Source organism: Lissotriton vulgaris, chromosome 8, assembly GCF_964263255.1.
Source record: "Lissotriton vulgaris chromosome 8, aLisVul1.2, whole genome shotgun sequence".
Classification (NCBI taxonomy): Eukaryota; Metazoa; Chordata; class Amphibia; order Caudata; family Salamandridae; genus Lissotriton; species Lissotriton vulgaris.
In genome coordinates, this window is record NC_141696.1 from 400,100,478 (window position 1) to 400,121,799 (window position 21,322).

A 21,322-nucleotide genomic window follows, 5' to 3' on the forward strand; every position below is an offset into this window, starting at 1 on the left:
CCGGTGATACGCCCCTAATCGGTTTGTTTTTAATGGAATCAATGGAACGTCGGCGCTCTGCCCTTCGTTCTGCCAGATCACATTCCCTATCTATATCACCACCGAGCTTTCTAAAGTACGTGTCCAAAGTCCCTTTGTTGTTTCCCCCAGGGTCGGGCGACAAAATTTTCCCATTCATGGTAGCCATTAAATGAAGCTAAGTCAATGTCTATGATAAAGGTGAGCAAACAAACGGCTTACTTGTCAATGAGAATGGTGGAGCAGAATAATAAATGTTGGAGGGCTGGCCCAGCCCGGCCTCCTTCGGCCCCCGAACGGCCACAAAACGGTCCCGCCCTTGTCCCGGGCTTCTCCCGCGCGCTCCCGCGCAGCGGCTAAGGGACCTCCTTCTTATCAATAGGGGAGGATGGCGGACGGGTGGGCGGGGCCGGCAGGGAGAGCAGCCCAGGTGTGTGCAATGGGGCTCGCAGGGACTCCTGGTAGCTGGAGTCCCTGCTCCGCAGCTCGCAGCCCTGCCGGTGACAACACACACCCCAATGACCTCTGCTCCTCACTGACAGCTGATCCGGGTGCAGGGCGCTGCGGGACCCGCGAAGCGGGTCCGGCGAGATGTTAAACTCCTGCAGTGATTCCCAGAGTTAGTGGCAGCACCAGGTTCGGACGAGCACAAATTCAGTCAGCAATTCCCCAGGAAAGGGTCCCGCATACAGAAACTCCAGGCACCCTTTTCACTCCGTGGATGGGGGGGCGGGGCCGGCAGGGAGAGCAGCCCAGGTGTGTGCAATGGGGCTCGCAGGGACTCCTGGTAGCTGGAGTCCCTGCTCCGCAGCTCGCAGCCCTGCCGGTGACAACACACACCCCAATGACCTCTGCTCCTCACTGACAGCTGATCCGGGTGCAGGGCGCTGCGGGACCCGCGAAGCGGGTCCGGCGAGATGTTAAACTCCTGCAGTGATTCCCAGAGTTAGTGGCAGCACCAGGTTCGGACGAGCACAAATTCAGTCAGCAATTCCCCAGGAAATGCATATGTTCTCCGATTTATGTCCACTGGACTTCCTGAGTTGTGGCTCATCTATCCACATGGTACACCTGACTGCAGGTCAGTTACTGAAATGTTTAGTGACATTGTGTGGTGCTTCGCATGTATGAGGCATGAACTCCTGAGAAAGGCCTTATATTCAAAGGTATTTTGCACTCAGTACATGATTCGCAAAATCATATGGTTTGTGACTGTAACTGCTATTTACAAAAACCCTTTCACAAGTTTGAAAAGTCTTTCAGAGATGCCAAAGTGTTTTTACGATTCAGAGAGTAATATCTCCACAGTTTGTGAACACAATTTTGGTTGAAAACTATTGATCAGCTATTGACACCTAAAATGCGGTGGTATCTGGAGGAGCTGTCGCCAGAGGACATCTTTGCCTTTGAGTATCATGATGGAGGTCTTCAGGGCTACTGTCTGCTGTCCCTGATGTTTTCCCTAACAGAAGACTTTATTTTTAAAAACAGATTTGGTCCGCCTGAATGGACATGGAATGCTTTAATAAAAATCCAATATAGGAATGCAAATCCAGTGATTGAGGTCTGATGGGCATTGCAGACCTCCATTTCTGCATTTTCAGCCAATCATATGGGGTCGCAAATTGCAACCTGCCTAATAATATTCATTAGGCAGGTCATTCTGCTTACCCAGAAAAAATGCAATTTGCAATCTGACCTCCTATTACATAACTCTTATTGCAAATTGCATTCCCATTTCCAAACTAGTTGGCGTGCACATTGCGTATTCCTGATTAGTGAATGAGAATAGTATATCAGGACCGTCGTTCCCCAATAGAGAAATGGAAATCTTCCATTTAACGCTTGGTACACGTGCAAGTGAACACTGCAAAAGAAACTTGTGATACCCCAGATACAGCCATTTCATTCTAGTCTCTGAGTAATTCACGTAATATGAATTATGGTTACATGATGAAACGGTGTGTTTAGTTGACCAAATCCATTGCATATGTAATTATATATGTCCACTTAATCTATGAAGTGATAAAGGAGAATATATCTGAAACAGAAAAAATCATATTTGGAAACACACATTTTCATGAACTAGGTAAAAAAGCTGTCTTGAGCAGCTTCTATTTCATGAGCGCATCTGGAAAATAAAATTGAGTTCTCTGTACCTCTTCAAGCACTGACACATTTCTGCAAAACATTCTGAGAGAAATCAATAACATATCAGGAACACAGTGATACTAGACAGTTCAATTTCACAAAGTCTGAAGATCAATAGCTTTAGAACAGCTTTTCTGTTCTTCACAATCTGATTCTGACTGAATGTAATAACTAACGTCAAGAATACATGTATGTAGCAGTGCATTAAAGAGAGAATGCAAGAAGGAGACAGTGCAAGATTGTAATGCAATCACCCATTTTCAGAGTACAAAATGAAGACTGTATGAAGCTGCTTTTTTTCTAGTGGGACAAGAAACAAATGAGCTGCAGTTGTAATATGCAGAAGAACCGGATGAACCAATGCAATATTTTCCCTACAGCTTAGGATTTTTTTTTTTTTAAAATATAGGGCCCCATTAGGATGGTGGACGACTGCCCCCGGGACTGCGGATAAACCGGCAGTCAAATTAGGAACAACCGCCAGAAAAGACCGACGCGGCGGTAGTGGGTCAATAAAAAACACCCTACGCAGGCAGTGACGTACAAAAACCGACTGCGACAGTCGGAAACGCAGCGGAAAAGCTACAGCCCGCTGCAAGCAAAGTATATCCCTAATGGTCCCGCGGTACGAACTGCTGTTTCCGACCGCTGCGGTCGCACACTGCAGTGAACGGGAGAGCCAGCGGAAGGGCTGCAGCATGGCCACCGCAGCAGACTATCCTCACAAAACATGGCAGACGATGCAAAAACACCACAACAAAGTCAAACATTGCACAAAAAAAGTAGCCAAGCCCCCCCAAATACACAAAACACATACAAATTAAATAAATAAATGCCAAACAAAACCATACATTTTCCAGGACAACTCACCTGACAGCAAAACCCCATTATGACACACCCACACAGCTGAGTATAAAACCAGCCCCTTCACAGGCCACAATCCATTGCAACACTCAAGAAGAGAAGGGCACACATCAGACCTGACAGGAAAGGCAAGAGAACACAGCACACCCACCACCACCATCATCACACCAGGGCCAACAATCCCCCAGCACATAACACACCTCAAACAAAAATACCACACCCATCACCCACACCCCTGCACCCACAAACACTTCAAACACCACACACCATGGCATCACAGAAAATGCCCAAATTCACAGAAAGTGAGTTGACAGTCATAGTCAATGAGATAGTCAGAGTGGAACCACAACTGTTTGGTAGCCTGGTCCAACAGACACCATTAGCCACAAGGACACAATTGTGGGAAAGGATAGTACAAAGGGTCAATGCAGTAGGGAACACCCCGCGATCCAAGAAGGAGATCATGAAGCGTTGGCATGATTTCAAGAGGGTTGTCAAAGAGAGGAGAAGCAAGAACCGGGAGCTGGCTGACAGGACTGGCGGTGGCCCTCCCAATCACACCATGGGAGGAGAAGGTGCTTGCCATACTGCATCCTGAGAGTCTCACAGGAGTATCCGGGGGAGTGGATGCTGGTAAGTACAAACAATTGTTAAACAACACATTGATATGTACTGTATTGCACATCCAAAAACACACACCACAAATCACATCCATCTGCACCACACACCCACAAAAACCTGTCCCACAGATCCAACGGATACCCAATCCCATCTACCCTAAACATCTCTTGCAATATAACCATGGGAGCATGAGCCTGCACTACCACTCCCACCATGCCCCCTGTCCCACACCCCAGCAGCATGGAGCCCTCCCTCCCAGGAGCCCCTGGACGCCATTGCATTGTCCACCCAACAAACAAACAGGTAGGTAGCTATCTTGCTGGGGATGCCTGTTTGGGGGAGGGAGGCCTGCACTCCTACTCCCACCATGACCCCTGTCCCACACCCCTGCAGCATGGAGCACCCCCTCCCTCCCAGGAGCACCTGGAAGCCATTGCATTGTGCACCCTCACCTTACAGGTAGATAGCCATCTTGCTAGGGAGGCCTGTTTGGGGGAGGGAGGCCTGTACTCCTACTCCCACCATGCCCCCTGGCCCATACCCCTGCAGCATTGAGTACCCCCTCCCTCCCAGGAGCCCCTGGAAGCCATTGCAGTATACCAACAAAGCTTACAGGTACCTAGCCATCTTGCTTGTGAGGCCTGTTTAGGGGAGGGAGGCCTGCACTCCTACTCCCACCATGCCCCCTGTCCCACACCTGAGCAGGATAGAGCTCTCCCCCATTGCATTGTACACCAAGCAAACCTACAGGTAGGTAGCCATCTTCAGTGGGCTGGCTGTTTGTGGGTGGGAGACCTGCATCACTACACACAGCACCAATTGCATGCAATGCATCGATACTTGACATGTAAATGTAATTGATGTATCTCGGCATCATGTAATGAGGCACAGTATTGAACTTTATAAAAATAGTGAAGATCACTCAACTGTGTAGTGTACAGATGGTGGATGACACGCAACTAACAGAATACTTGCACAGTGCCCAACACTGACCATTCCCCATCTAATACACAAGTGCCGAAGAACTCACTGTTGAGGACAACAACAACGACCAGCATAGCCAGTCTCCACCCCCAGTGCATGGACTCTCGGATGTAGACTCCCAGGATACTCTGGACGATGAGCTCCAGGCCGGCCCATCTGGTGTGCCAGGGAGCAACAGGTCCCAGGACCCCATCCTCCCCACCACCACGTCTGCTGCAACAACAACGGCACAGCAGACCCCTGCAGTTACGGCCTGTGCCTCCACCGCCGCCACCTCCGCCACCACCACCACCAGTGCCACCTGCAGCACCCTCCCTGTCCCAGGGGATGACCAGCCCACACCAACAACTTTGGATGGCAGGGAGAGTGTACAGGGACCCACAGTGGCGAGTCAACAGGTCCATGGCAGCAGGGCAGGGGGGAGGGCCAGGGTCACCCCCAGACTTCAGGAGGTTGGCACACAATCCCCAGACCACTTCAACAGAGTCATAGGGGCCTACGAACAGGTCCGGGGACAAAGTGGCCGGTCTGACAAACTATTACGTGAGCTCATCCTGCTGATGAGGTCCATCGACACTCGTCTTAGACAAATGGTGGACCTCATAGGCCAGCAAGTGGCGTTACTGAGGGACAGGTCTGCATCCCAAAGAACACCTCCGCCCCCCTCTGTTGAGCTGCAGGATGACAGTGCACCATTCTCCTCTGCAGCCACAGAGAAGGGTGAGTCCCCAGACGCCGCTGGTCATGTAGCAGGGTCCCCCCAGCCAAGCAACCAAGGGGGCATCCAAAGAAGAACCTGGGAGTCTCTGGAGGCAAAGCATCAGCCAAATGCCAGTCCTGATGGCAACCCTCTACCCCACTGCATTGACTGTTGGACTGTCCTTCCCCACACTGCCTTCTTAATGGCACCTGTCTGTTGGACTGGGTCACCACATCCATGTGGTGTCTACTCTTACATCTCATTTACCATGACTGTCAACTCACTGCTTCATCACCACCTTCATGTAATTCTGCCCGCACCCCTCTCATGTCGACTTTGTAAATAAAATTCCTTACACACTTCAATTGGTACAGATTTGTCTTCAGTGCAATATTTATAGTGTTCAAAATGTCCATAATGTATCCAAAAGATGTACAGTACGTAGGTCTGGATAATTTCGCAGCACCTAGGGAGACACAACAGAACAACATTCACTGGCTTGAGTGTGGCATAACAGACATTACACTACACCAACCACCTACATAAGTCAACAGGCAGGCAACACAATGTGCAACAAGTGTCAACAAACAGAGTTCCGCATACGTTCTCAGGTGAAATGTCACTCCCACATTTCCCCACACAGGTGACTCTACATGTGCCTGTCTGTACCATCCGCACATAGCCCTTCCCGACAACAGAAATCACACCAGACAATGTACAAGTTGTACCTCGTCACCCACCTTCAAGTGAAATAGCGAGTGATGAGCTGTCGACGCATGTTAACTCCTTCCTCCTCTCCACTTTCCTCATCACTGGAATCAGGTCTCTGAGCAGGCGGGGGCCTTGGGTCCTCACCATCATCCAGGAGCAGGGGAATACCCTTGTGAATGGCCATGTTGTGCAGCATACAGCATGCCACAACGATCTGACAGACCTTCCCAGGCGAGTATGACAGTGCAACTTCAGTCCTGTCAAGGCAGCGGAATCTTGACTTGCGCAGGCCAAAAGTCCGCTCAATGAAACAACAGGTCTTGCCATGGGCCTCATTGTACCTGATGTCAGCCAGGGTCCTGGGATTCCGTAGTGGGCTCAGCAGCCATGGACGGCAGGGATATGCAGAGTCACCTAGGAATGACAAACACACATTGCAATGTTTCACAGGCAGAGGGAAGCAGGTCACACACACAGCACGCCATATCACTAGGCATACTCACCCACAATCCGAGCATGCCCGAGAAGCAGATTTGCCATCATCCTGGACACAGTGCTGTTCCTCAGTATGTATGTCATGGGCCGAGCCGGGAATCTGGCACACACATGCGATATGTTAATGTCCGCAAGGCACACTACCTGCACATTGATTGAGTGATAATGTTGGACGGAAGTGAGTTTTTCTGTTACAATGACCTGTTGAGTTCGCATGGCGGTTTTAGCATAGCTTTATACGTTATGATCTGAAAAGCCACTGATGTAGAGATGTACATCGTAAATAACTTTTTTCTTGGTTTGTGTCTTCTCAGTTCATCCGGGCGTGAAGGTTTCCCCTGCCACGAGCCCAGGGGGTATTTCTCCCGAGCTTGACGAGTGAGTGGATTTGTTTTAATGACGTTTCTTGTCTTCTCTTGACTGAAGGTGTAATTTATTAATTTGACATTATATACGGGCACTCTCTTACTAAGGAAAAACGTCTCGGAGCCATTATATCACAAAAGATTATGTCAGGCTCTTGTAGACGAATAAAACACAGGCGAAGTGTGCCTTTTGGAGCGTTATAAATTTTTGTGTAACGTTTTCTCTGGTTTTTGCCACTAAAGGAATAGCATTCTTATCAAAAACCTTTAGGATAGCTTTTTACTCAGAAAGGCTTGATAATATCCATGTTATGTTAAATTCTTGAGTAAATAACTTAATTACGAGGTGGGTTTCACTTCATTCACAATGTTATTGTGACATATGTATAATATTTTTTATGAGGGGGTACAGACATATTTGCTCAACTTCTCTCATGTTAATGGATTGATTTTCAGATTTGACAGCCCTTACGTGTTGGAGGGGTCGCACGTGGAAGTTCCTGTGCATCAAATTACATACAAGTTTGCAATGTTTTTTCTCTTTCCCCGCCCCCCACGGATGTGGCGCCTTAGTGAGCGCTTCCCACGAGGCGAGGGTATGTATGGTCCTGAAGAATGCTGAGCTGACTATTGGCTCTCGAAAGCAGAAACATGTCAACCTTTATTAAGGACATTTTGTTCAAATTAACCTAACCACCTATAAGTCAGTTTTTATACTATTGTTTTTAACAGAGTTAGAACTACCCCTACATTAAAATAATTTTCTAGTTTGGGGAGTAGTCCATACTCTTTTTAACATGCACTTTCTTTTTGCTACATAGTATTTCAAGTACTTACAATGAGGACCCAATGAAGACAACTGGCAACCGACCTTTCAGTTGGTGCCTGTGGGTTCTCTTTTTCTCACTGAATTCTTCTAACCCACTTTTTCCTTTGTATCTTTCTTCAATAATATTGTGGTGGTAATTAAGTTTTCACCCCCCCCCCCCTTCTTGTTTGCTCCATAACAAAGGTACTCTTCTGTTGTTTTGATGTACGTAGTGGCCAGACATGCATAGGACTGGAGATTTGTGCAAGCCACTGAGGGGGTTCAGTGCAGTCATCCTGCATGTGTGTGAAATTATCAGGGACCCTGAACGCCCTCAAAAATGCATGCAATCACATCTGTTTGGCCCATGCAGAGTGCCCTTGTGAGGTGTAACCCAGTTTGGGATGGAGGGATATTGCAATTGGTAATGAGTCTGTGTCTTGCTACTGTACTGATAGATGTTGGTACATGACACTGTGTCACTGATAATTTCCCCTTCTTTTCTCCCATGCCTGCAGCTCAAGGTACACCAGCATAAGGCAGTGTGGAGGGCCATTGCGGCAAAGGTGCCAGCCCTCGGGGGTATCCAACTGACGACACACCCACTGCCACAAGAGGTGGAACGACATCAGCCGACTGGCAAAGAACATGGCAGAGATGACATGGGGTCTGCTACCACGCACTGGGCGTTTGGCACGTCGCAACATGACACCACTGATCGGCCGCATATTGGCAGTGACTCATCCTGAGCTGGATGCAAGTCTGAAGGAGCATCGGCAGCAAGGCAGGGGTGAGTATTTGGGGAGGGTGAATTTGGCTTGGAGCGGATACATGTGTACAGGGCCTGTGGCAGCGGTGGCCCACGTGATGTTCGTGGGGTGGTGCTGTGATGTGTCATGTGAGTGGCTGCTGGGATGGGTGCCAGTGTCATGCATTGGCTGAAACTGGCCTTACAAGGGTGATCCTCCCTGCTGTGCTTTCCCATATCCAGATGTGTTAGGATCTACATGGTCATTCAGCATTGGGATAGTTCGGAGAATCTGTTAGGGGGTGAACAGCAGTATATACTATCTGAGTGTGACTTCATGTATGCCTACTTTTCATGCACCATGATCGGTGAGGCATACACATCTGACAACAATAAGCCCCAGAGTACAACATGGTGTTTGGTATGGCCTACTTGCCATTTTGGACTGTCATGTCCTAATAGGTGTGTGTGTTGTTCCCTTCCTGATGCCTGAGGGTCTGTCAGTGGTAATAAGTGTTGTCTGCACAACATGTCCCTAGGTGTGGGCAGAGCAAGTTGTGTGTCTGGTACACTTCATCCACGGGCAGGGTGTTGTGCTGTGTGGCTTCAACATGGCTCAGTCATGGCAGATATTCATGGTTACAGGCACTGTTGTGGTCTATGTAGTGTGTGGCTGCAACATGATTGCAGGGTGTGGTGGTCACCATGTTGATTTGAGCATCTCCTGTACTGCATTGATTGGTTTGCTTTGTCCTGATGATAACACTAACACAACCCTGCATCTCTCTCTCATGCAGAATCGCCAGTGGACACGGAGGAACAGGAGCAGGAAACGAGTGGTGGCGAGAGTAGCACTATAGCTGCACCGGAGGCCAGTGACACACAGCCCACCAGCACATCTGAGGGGGACCGGAGTAGGCAGGAGGAATCCGTGCCTAAGACACAAAGTACTACATCATCTGATGCCAGCGGTGATGCATACATGTTGGCAGGCACAGGGAATGGGGACTCTGCATCATCCTCTACCAAACAGCGGCCAGTGGCCAGCTTCCCATCTACTTACTCTGGTGCTGCCTGTGTCCAGTGTCCTGTGTCCAATGTCCAGTAAGAGGGCATGAGTTAGATTCATACCTGGCACTGCAGAGCCTATACCTGTCCTCCCTGCTTCCCTCAGTGCTGAGTCTGTTGAGCTCCTGCACCAGCTTTGTGTGGGCCAGACAGCCCTGCTCAATGCCTTCAGTGACCATAACAAAAAATTAGGCCAAGTGGTTGCCTACATGGAGGGCATACACTCTGACGTGGGAGGGCTAAACTATACTGTCCAGGTTTTGTCATCCACAGTGACGTCTGCCCTTCAACAGGCACATACTCCCATTCCTGCTCCTGTGCCTTTGTCCAAGCCCAGTCAGTGGCCACTTCGGATGATAGTAACCACGGTTCCCATGGGTCACAGTCATGATACAGCACAAGAAGCACCCAGCAGAAACAACCGAAGCGGTCCAACCCACAGACACCATCCCCACAGAAGAGCAGAGCCAGCCCAGAATGCAAAGACAAGAGCCCGTCAGGGAAGAGCAAGGCCAAAAAAGCAAGGAAGCAGGGATCAGGCTCCCATGCATTGGAGGTATCACCAGCGAAGGACTCTCCAGGCACGATAACTTCACGCAGAGCTAGGCGTGCAGTGTCTATGCCCACTGAGGAAGTGTTGTATGGCAAGGGTACACCTAGGAAGGGCTCAGGGCCACAGTCCCCCGCCACATCAACTCCAATTCCAAGCCCAGTGAAGCAGGTGAAGGAGGGCACTGTAGGGGCTACCCCTGGCAAACAAGCAAAGGAGGGCACTGTAGGGGGGACACCTGGCAAACAGGAGAAGTTTGTCCAGAGGCGTAGCCAGACAAAGCATTCCGCAGGATCCAGCACGTCACCAGAGGGAGTGCCTGTGTCTGCACCTGATGCAGGACTGTTGGTGTGTGTGCCTGTTGTGTCGTCACCAGTTCCCATTGACCCCAGTACAGGGAAGGCATTTAGAGTTCCCAAGAAGTGGAAGGGAACCCCTCAAACCTCTCCCACACACACTATGTCACAGGTCTGCATGACTCCACCTCCACGTGCCACTACACCACCTGGTCCAAACAGCCCTCCAGCTTGCCAAGCCACTGATAGCCCTACATCACCTGGGTCTCTGTTGCCCCAATCAAGTGGTCCTGCTGTCCCGGACACACAGCCAGCTCCAAGTCTGCCTGCCTAACAGCCACAAGTGAGTGATAGTCCCCCTCATACACCTGTCTCTCATACAGGTGTGCTAGTTCTGCCAATTGTTTACAACCTGGGTGTGTTGCTGGCCATGGAAGGATACAGTCAAACACACTCACTGTGCAGCTTCTCATGTCCTGACTCTGCACTTCTCCCTGGTCACTGGCCTTGTCATTTACTGCTGTTCTGGCCTTTCCTGTGCAGCTTCTCATGTCCTGACTCTGCACTTTGCCATGCCCACTGGCCGTGTCATTTACTGCTCTTCTGGCCTTGCCTGTGCAGCTTCTCATGTCCTGACTCTGCACTTCTCCCTGGCCAATGGCCTTGTCATTCACTGCTGTTCTGGCCTTGCCTGTGCAGCTTCTCATGTCCTGACTCTGCATTTATCCATGGCCACTGGCCTTGTCATTCACTGCTGTTCTGGCCTTGCCTGTGCAGCTTCTCATGTCCTGACTCTGCACTTCTCCCTGGCCACAGGCCTTGTCATTCACTACTGTTCTTGCCTTGCCTGAGCAGCATTATCATGTCCTTACTCTGCACCCTGCCATGCCCACTGGCCCTGTTGCTCTGCTGTGTTGGCCTATTCCCAGTGCAGCCTCTCGTGCTCTTGCTGTGCCACCTGCCATGGACATTGGCCATGCTGCTCTGCTGTGTTGGACTCTCCCCTATGCCATGGACACTGGCACTGTTGCTCTGCTGAGTTGGACTCTCCCCTGTGCCATGGGCACTGGTCCTGTTGCTCTGCTGTGTTTGCCTATTCCCGGTGTAGCCTCTCATGCACTTGTTATGCCACCTGCGATGGACACTGGCCCTGTTACTCTGCTGTGTTGCAGTCTCCCCTGTGCAGCCTCTCATGTACTTGCTGTGCCACCTGCCATGGACACTGGCCCTGTTGCTCTGCTGTGTTGGACTCTCACCTATGCCATGGACACTGGCCCTGTTGCTGTGTTGGCCCCTGGATTGTGAAAGACACATGTATCACCCAGGAGTTGTGTGCCTGTTGTTTGGATAGTTGTGCCCTGTGGATATAGTTGTATGCACATGTGTGAGTTGTCTGTTTTGCACTGTGCAGTGTGCAGTGTGTTGGTGTTTCCATGCTGTTCTTTCTAAATCCTCCTTGTTGTTTTGGACACTTATGAGTGTGACTTGCACATCAGTGTTGTGTTTGTTTGATCATCAATGTGTCTTGAGTGTGTTTGTGTAGACTGTGTAGCCCTGCTGCTCCACGCTGCCATTGTGGTTGTGTTTCTCATGCATTGCATGCACATGGTGCCTTTTATCCTCCTGTATGGCATGGTGTGTGTGGTGTAATGCCATGTCCTATGTGTGCCACTTATGCCTTCCCATTGTGGGTCTGCACTCCCTCTGTTTGTGCATGGTACACCCCTTACATGTCTACTACTGACATGCAAGTCGGTTCGCTTTGATGTCAGCTGTCCCCTTGGTTTACATGTGTGTGTGCCTCCTCATCACTTCATTTGTGAGACAGTGCTTTGTGGTGCAGTTCTTGGGCCAAGAGTGATGTTCCACTCTGGACATTGCCCCAATGGTTTATGTGTGCTGTTCTTGTGCTATTAATCAGTCAGGATTGCTCATGTGCACTGTGTGTGCTGCCCAGTGCTCTGGTAAAGATGGTTGTGCTCTTGTATCCCAGAGTGGTACATCTGTTGTTGTTGTGTTTAATGTATATTTGTTGGCTGTGGTATTGCTTCACTTCCTGGGTGTGCTGTTGTGTTTGTGCTGTGATGATTAGTGTTGTGTGTGTTGAGTTGTGCCAGTCATGTCTGTGTGTGACTGTTCCGCTTGTTGTGCACACACTGCTTGTTGTGCATACAGTGCTGTCTGTATGTGACACTGGCATTGCCTGGTGTGCACCCCTTGATGTCTTATGGTGTTTGTTCATTTTTGATTTCATGTGCATCTGTGGTTGGTTTCACGTGGCAGTGTAGTTCTGTGCTGGTGCACTTCTTGTGTGATTTGTTGTATGTTGCGTGTGTTTTGTTCCTGAGTGATCAGGTTGTGCACTCCTTTTGTGTCTGTGCTCCCATTGCCTTTCCACAGTTTGGCTGACAGTTTTTGTCTGTTTCTGATGTGGTTCTGTGTATGTTCCTGTAGTGTTTGTGTGTTGTTTTTGAGCAGGCATCTGTTCAGGCATCTATGTGTGTGTGTTCTGTTTATGGCTACACCCAGGGTGTGTGTTTGTTTGTGTGTGCGTGCTGGCAAGTATTGGCAGCCTTCAGTGTGTGTGTGGCACTGGTGTTGTGTGTTCCTTGTCAGCCACTCCTGCAGTGTGTGTATTGAGCTTGCTTGTTGCTGTGCTTGTTGCTTGTTGGTGTGCATGGGGATGCACAGGATGGGCACCTGGCCTGTGACTTGATGGGGTGTGTTCATGTGTGGTTGGGGGAGATGTGTCCCTGTGGTCTTTGTGCCCTGCCCATGCCTTGGACTGGCCCAGCCTTCTGCATTGTGCACATGTGTTGACCACTGCAGTGACGTTACCGGGACCGGGACGTTGCTGCATGTTTGTGGCCGATGTGTGTCCAGGATGCATTGGGGTGACTTGATGGCAGGTGGGTCATGTGTGGGTGCCCTTGTGGATGTTGTGGTTTTGGACCCTGTGTCAGCCCATTGTGTTGTATTTGTGTATTTGCGTACCTGCTGCGGCGTCCGGGGCGGCACATTAGATGATAGGGCTGTAGCAGGTACAGCACAGGAAACACATGTAGAGCTGGTTCCATGGCGGTCGTGACCAGGTGGTGTGGACTGGGTCTCTGCTATGGCACTCCGCTGTCGAGTTTCTGCCGTCTCTGGTTGGGCGGTGTCTCCGCTGCGGTGTGTCTGCTTGTTTGGGCCATCCTAATTTGTGGAGCGGGGCAGACGTCATTCCGCATGGCGGTGAGTCTTCATTGCCTCCCACCACCGCGGTGGTGGGCACACTTTGATGGCGGTGCGCGTCACTCCGCGGTGGACGGGAACTGACCTATGTTTTGCAATACTAATATGGCGGACGTGTTTCCCGCTGCTCACGGGTGGAAAAAGGCGTTTTTTTGCCCCGCAAGCACCACAGTGGTGCCACCGCCCAACATCCTAATGGACCCCATAGTGTTTATATTTAAAATATTTGCATACCATTTAAAGTTATATTACTGCTACAAAAGATATCATCCTGAAAAATTTATGAAAGTTTTTTTCTGCTTCAACGGTCAACTACCTACCATTTAAATCAAGAAATTTTTCTTTGTGAAGTTGTGTGTTTTGATGAGAGTTCTTTGGCAAGAATATGTGATACATATTGGTAAATTACCATTTGAAAGACAGTTTGCTTATTTATACAGTTAATTACAACTATCACAAAATGAGTAATATAGTTGCAGCCAACAAAGATACAAATATATCTCCTGTTAAATCAGCATGTACACATTCAGAAATCATGGGAAAGACGCATTTTATCACAGATGAGCATAAAGTAATTTTATTTTATTTCTTGTTATTGATATATGTATTAGCCTTTTGAATCACCTGGAAAAGTGACTGTACTACACTTCTCACAATACATTCAGGGCCCGATTTACAGAACTAACTTAAGACAAAATCGTAAACTTACTACCATTTTGGTATTCACAGAAAGCCCTTACTCATTTTGGTATTCATAGAAGGCACTCATTCATTTTGGTATTCACAGAAGTTAGGAGTCCTAACTTTCGGACTCCTAAATGCCTTCTGTGAATACCAAAAGTCTTAAAATTATGATTTTTCTCAGTTTAGGAGTAGTAAAGTAAAACTCCTAACTTTAGTACTCCTAAATGCCTTCTGTGAATACCAAAAGTCTTAAATTTAGGATTTTTCTCAGTTTAGTAGTAGTAACTAACTAACTTTAGAACTCCTAAATGCCTTCTGTGAATACCGAAAGTCTTAAAATTAGGATTTTTCTTAGCTTAGGAGTAGTGAGACTGAGACTGGAAAAATCCTAACTTTAAGACTTTCGGTATTCACAGAAGGCATTTAGGAGTCCTAAAGTTAGGACTACTAACTTCTGTGAATACCGAAATGAGTAAGTGCCTTCTGTGAATACCAAAATGAGTGAGTGCCTTCTGTGAATACCAAAATGGTAGTAAGTTTAGGATTTTGTCTTAAGGTAGTTCTGTGAATCGGGCCCACAGACTGTACCTTTTTATATTACTTGAATGGCAAAGATGATTTCAACAAAGGCTTTAACTAGTCATGAAGGGGCCTATTTACAAAGAGTTCACACAATGCAGCACAGCAAACAGAGATGAGCAATGCGTTGCATGAATGGGAGTGAACAGTACTGGGCCATATCTTCTTAAACGTCTTCCAGCTCTGCTCTCTCTCTGCAGTGGTGCACTTCTGGCTGCCATGCACCAATGCATGCACCCTTGTGCCATACAGCAAGGCTGTCTGCTGTTCCAATGCTGACCAGCCCAACACCGCAGGAGTGAAGAACGTCCCAATCCTCTACCCTCGCCGTGACCCCCAACACCCGCGATCAAAACGGATGGTGGAGAACACGACACCGGGAAAAGGTGTGTAACAAAACAAGGGAACCCAAGGTTTTGGGGAACACAGCTCGTCTCCTCTGACTTCTTGTCTTGGCAGCTGACAGCTTGACACAGACGAGACCGCTATAAATGAAAAAAGGGGACAAGATTAGACACACCCCTATTTATATTACCACTGCCAAGTACACACACTAACTACCGACCGCCCTGCTTACCCCAGTTAACAAACGGGAGTGGCTTGATACGAAACAGGAATTCTTCCACTGTAATTGTATTGGTTGTTTCTTGCGTAACCCCAGACCAACCACGCCCCCTCGGGAAACACCGAGAATGTCAAAGGGGATGGAATTCACAATCATAAGACAAAAAAGGGACAGGGGAAAAAAGGCATCAAGGGAATTCGAAAGACACCCAAAAAAAACCTGGAATCTAAAAAAGAACACGAAGGTAGCACAAAAAACGGCCGTTATTCAGCTCCTTCGTGAAACCACCCAAACACAACGTACAACAAGATGGTTTGGATACAAAAAAGGGGTAAATAACGGGACACCAGAACTCATAGGAAGCGCAGCCGCAAATCCCAGAACGTCACCGAAGATCAAAAACAGGTCCCCAATAAGGGTTCAGTAATGCCCAAAGGAATAAGAAACAGGGTAACAGGGAAAAAAGGGGATAAAAAACCCAGCACTGGAAAAGACCGCTGGAACAGAGCTCGAAGGAAGGGGAACAAGGTAGAACCACAGGAACAGGAAACACACGGCAAGGGACCAATAAAGAAACCAAGCCCCTGTTTCCTGTTGGCAGCCCCCTTTTAAAGCGAGCCCTAGGGAGCATCCATAAATTCACATATGCACTTGGCACTTTAAGCTAAAACCGCTGAACGGGGAACTAGACAGAAGGCACCAGGCCCCCTTGAACCCCAACATCTGCAATGTAGTCAGCATAGTTTTTGTACAGGCTATGCTTTAAGGCATTTCCCTTTTTGCATGTGTGCTGTACAATGCAGAACACATGCAAAGAGGACAAAACAAGAAGAAGTTAAAATAATTCTCCTTGTTATGCTTGCCTCAGGGCGGTGCAGGATTTAGACCTCAATTATTTTTTATAATTCCTTATAGAAAGAGATTTGTGTCAAATCCCATTAGTGGTTGTATGTTATTTACCAGGCTCCACCAAGGGAAAGACTCCTTGGTTTAAAGTAAAAAAAGACAGCTGATTCTTCTGCATTTTGTTACCTTGAGTCACAAGCCAATGTACACGGGGATTTGCATTGGTTTGTAAATCCACAAGACTTTGAACTAAACCACATTATCTGGGATGAAGTATCTATGATGGTGGCAAGGTAACATTTTCAATTAATGAAACATTGAGGAGCAATTCAAATGTTTACTACGTTTTGCAATTGTAGGCCTTATACGAACTAATAAAAAGAAGAAGGTGCCATTCAGAAGAGTGTAAGAGCCACATGGTCACTCAGAATAAGAGGCAGGAGGCCCGTAGAACAAAGAACATATGTAGGCCTATGGACAGTCTACTGACTATACAAAATAGTCCCTAGACAGGGGCCACATGGCATCTGGAATAAAGGTATTTCCTGGCCTATGGCAAACACACATTTACACTGGCCAGACAAAGGAGGCATGTTAAAACAGATAACATAGCATTAATTCAGAAGTGAAAAATATGAAAATTAACTGGGCTGACATTTTTGTTTACAACAACACACATCCTTCAAAGACATTACCCCACCTAGTCCTATACACAGTTTGCATGAAAGAAGGTACGTGAAATACCACAAAAGAGACCACACTTTTTATTCAATCCAAATCCATCCATGGCCTAAATGCTATTTCAAATTCAACAGATACAACAGAAACAGTTACTTCAAGCACCCATGACTAACACTGGGCCTACTGGCTAAAAGGTCAATATGCAGACTAGGCCGCGTAGTAACTTAAATCAATATTGCAAATTAATTTAACAAAACATGGAGAAATATTGTAAACTGTGAAACATTTTTCCTTTACAAATGAAGAAAAATAAAATGCAAATCCATTAAAAGTAAAATAAAATCCAAGTGTATGGCCCCAATCAAACAAACAATACCAGGTTTTTCAACTTACTTGTGAAATCTCAAATACAAAAAGTCCTTAAATTCAATGGGCTATGCAGAAGGCACAAAGAGTGAACCTTCCATCTCCAAATCCAATAAAAAGTGACCAGGAGATGGACAAACACTGGGAGGAGCATGCTGGACAGGAACAGGAAGTTGGAGACTCTGGGGCACATCCTTCCAGTGTGACTCCTCGCACAAAAAAAACAACGCCGAGTGTCAATTTGAGGAGGTTTTTAACTTCTAATTTTCTGTTTGGTAAGATTTTGATGCTTCTCTAGGAGAGAATCTTCCCCAGATTGCAATTGAGGTAGATCCTGTGCATTTGGGTTCGTGTACAGCAGAAAACATCTGCCGGAAGTCGCTCGCACACCCAAATGACATGTTGGAAACTGCAAAATCTTGCTGGATCATGTGGCCTGTGCAAAAGAATTTGTATGAGTTCCCTCAGTGCTTTTAGTCAGTCTAGATAGATGATGATTGCTCTGCCCATCCTCACCTAAAATCAGTCTCCAACTTTTCACACTATCAAAGAGTCAGCCCGGGCTTGCCACCTCTTTTGTGATGTCTTGAGTAAACAAGTTTGCTGCTGATATTTAATCGTATTTAACTATGAAAAAGAGAAGTGTGTAATAAAAATAAAGCAGGGTGATTCCTTATTCTTGGGGCTATATGAATCAGTAAAATCTAATATCTTGCTTATATTGAGGGCTGGCAAGACCTCAGTTTGACCTTAGATTATATCCTTGGGGCAGACTTATCAGTTTCACACAACACTGCAAGCCACCTTGCTACTTGAAAGGACATGAATGCACCATATTTAACATTATATGGTTCATTTCTGTTCTTTCCCTGTGCTGTTTCACTTTTGGCTGCCTAGTTCCAATGTATGCACCCTTGCATGATGGTGCAAATATGATCCTGCTTACACAACACGCACCCTTGCCTGTCTTGTAAGCAGCATAGTTTTAGTGCAGGCATGTGCTTGCAACGCAGGCAAAATTTAAAATCCTGAGAGGCGTGTTCCTCTTTCTATGCGAACTGCACAGAAAGAGGACAAAGTGGTGGAGTAAAAGATATTTCTCCTCATTATGCCTTACCTGGGGAGGTTTAGCACTTTGACGCATTCCCAGGTCTACCACTAATGGTAAGTCTGGGAATATGCCAAAATCCATTTGTGGATGCGTGGGGATACCCACACATATGGAACATCTCCCTGGTCTGCCTTGCATTATTCCAGATTTATCAAGCCATGCAGGACCACAAAGGTGTTGTGAGTGGTTTGATCAATCTGAATTAGTGCTGCATTGCCCTTGTGTCCCCTTTGCATGGCACAAGGGCGACGCAACAATAGATACATTTGACCCATAATCTCTTCAGGTATGTTTATACAGGGAAATGCAAACCCTATTCAAGCTGTTCACTTGAGAAGTTCAAGAAGGGAAGATTGAAAGTATGCCACTGTCTAGTAAACCAAGATGGACTTTTACTAAAAAATCTGAATAGTTCAACCTCCTACTAAGTAGCTTGTTCATATCTATACAGATTTCGGAATTTTAGGATTTCTCAAAGATTTTAAAAAGAAACCAATGGATGTTTCAACTTTCCATGAGAACTCCAGGAAAATGTAAGATAGATAACATTATGTTAAGTGTATTAGTAAAGCACACTATCACCATGTGAGGGTATCCTGGTTATAGAGCGTGTGCCCTGAGATAAAGCTGACTATTGAGAACAAATATGCAAATGGATTCTGGGAACTTGTACGCTCTGGTTTTTGTGTGTTTCAGAATAGGTAGTAGCTCTCTATAAGATCTCGTGAAGGGGTTAGATATTTTATGTGTTTATACACAGCAAATATGGATGAGAGGAGCTCTGATACCTTTGGCACCTTGGTACCACGTGGACTGTATTTCTAACTTGATTGTATTGACCCGGGAGTTCAAATGAGCAAACACGAGTCAAAAATTAAAAACTCTCCTATTTCAGACCTTGCCTGAGTGGACATTTTTCAAATAGACCCACAATTATGGGCACTGGTACTCAGCAAGGTTTCAATACAACAGTGCAAGACTGGTGTTATACCCTATTACTTGTAGTCAGTAATAATTGTCCATTTGCATAAAGGTAAGCCCAAAAAACTCAACTACTTATAAGCCAAATTCTTTGTTGTATGGTGCAGGCAACTTATTTATCCCTTATCTTTAAACCATTTTCAAAGCTGGGTTGACTTGGACCCATTTCTATCTAATGTGCAAGTTGGATATATAGAAAAATAATTTGAACACATATACGAGGCAATGTGGCCTAATTTATTGTTCAAGTTTATTGGTATTGTTATAAAGATAAGTGCAAAAATCAGTTTTATTATATCATTTGACACTATTATAGCTTAAGCTGAGAGCAACAAAGCCTGGCTTTCAATCTTTTAGTTTTAAACAATTAAAATATTGTATAGCATATTGTACTCTGTCATAAGTAGAAAAACGATATCACTTATGGCTAAGAGGTGGACAAACACACAAAAAGATCAGAGATGAGGTTCAGCCACCGGCAATAATGAGACATCATAAGAAGTGGTGTAACTTTTGATTTGTAATTCAAAAGTACATATGGCCGAGATACCCGCCACCCCCTCTCAACACAATCCCCAAGGATGGGAAACCGGAAACAGTTCTGAAGTTTTTGGAAGACGGGAGGGAGTGACCCTCCCGGCCGTATTTATTAAAATATGAAACAAAATTAAAACATTAAATAAACAGTTTCATATTATGTACAATTTCATTACCACATTGCGATGTTTGGCTAACCTTAACAGATTCTCTAATACAAAGGTTCTCCTAGCCGAACTAACATCCTACAAAACATTTACTTGAAATTTTGAAATTGTACATCCTAACGTTTAAGGGCCAACGGCAAGGTCGTAACCGGTGTCAAGATCCCTAACCCAGAAATATCGCCCTCACTTGTGAGGGGCGGCCCAGAGGCGTACCTCAAGTGCAATTACCAATTTCCCTTGACTTGACGGGGGCCCCAATAAAACTCGACGCCACTTAGAGGTCGTACGAGGACTCGTGTGAGGTATCTAGAAGGTAGCGTAGACCCCCCCCCAAACCCCACACAACTTACCACATCTGCCGTCGCAGACGTCCTGGCCCCGGGAAATTCCCCAGGAGGGGGCTGTAACCCCTCCTACCCAGGAAGGGGCCTTGACCGCCTTTCCTTTTCTTTCGGCGACCCATCCTTAGAAGGGACCGCCTCCCCGTTGAGGGGCCAATGGCCACCTCCCCCGAGCGCTCCCATCCGTGCTGGGTGACGCCCACTCATAGGGATCTTCCAATTAGTGCTCACCGATCATGACCTTACCGCCACAGGCCGGATAGTTGACCGGCTATCCGGACCCCCCACAACACTCCTACCTAAAGGTCATGGTATAACGTTTTTAGCCATGCTAAGAAGTCTCCTATGAGTAACTCATTCCCCACCCGAGACAAATGCACTCCATCCCCCAAATACATACTGTCATCATTAATACACCCATGCGAAATAGAATGCAGTGTCTTGGAATGGAACAACCTACTCACTTTGTTATTAAGCTTTCTAACAGAATGATTTAAAGCAGGAACCGAAATAGCCCCCCGCCACACTTTCCGTGGGATCATATGGGACCACGCAATTGTGCACCCTGGAACTCTCCTCGCTAACCAACTTACAGTGGAAAGCATCGCCTCAAGAAGAAGTCGTCTACCAGTGGTGACCAAATCATTACCCCCAAGATGTACTATGACTACAGACGGCGGTGACCTCGTCCGCCCTAGCAAACCCTCAAAAAATGATTGAAACTGGTCAATACAGAGACCGCCTCTTCCGTAGAAGGACAGACTGTACCCGTATTCCCCAGCTACGTGAATCATGTCACCTGCCTTGAATACGTCTGCGGCACGTCTCACGTATGAGTGGCCCACGACCCA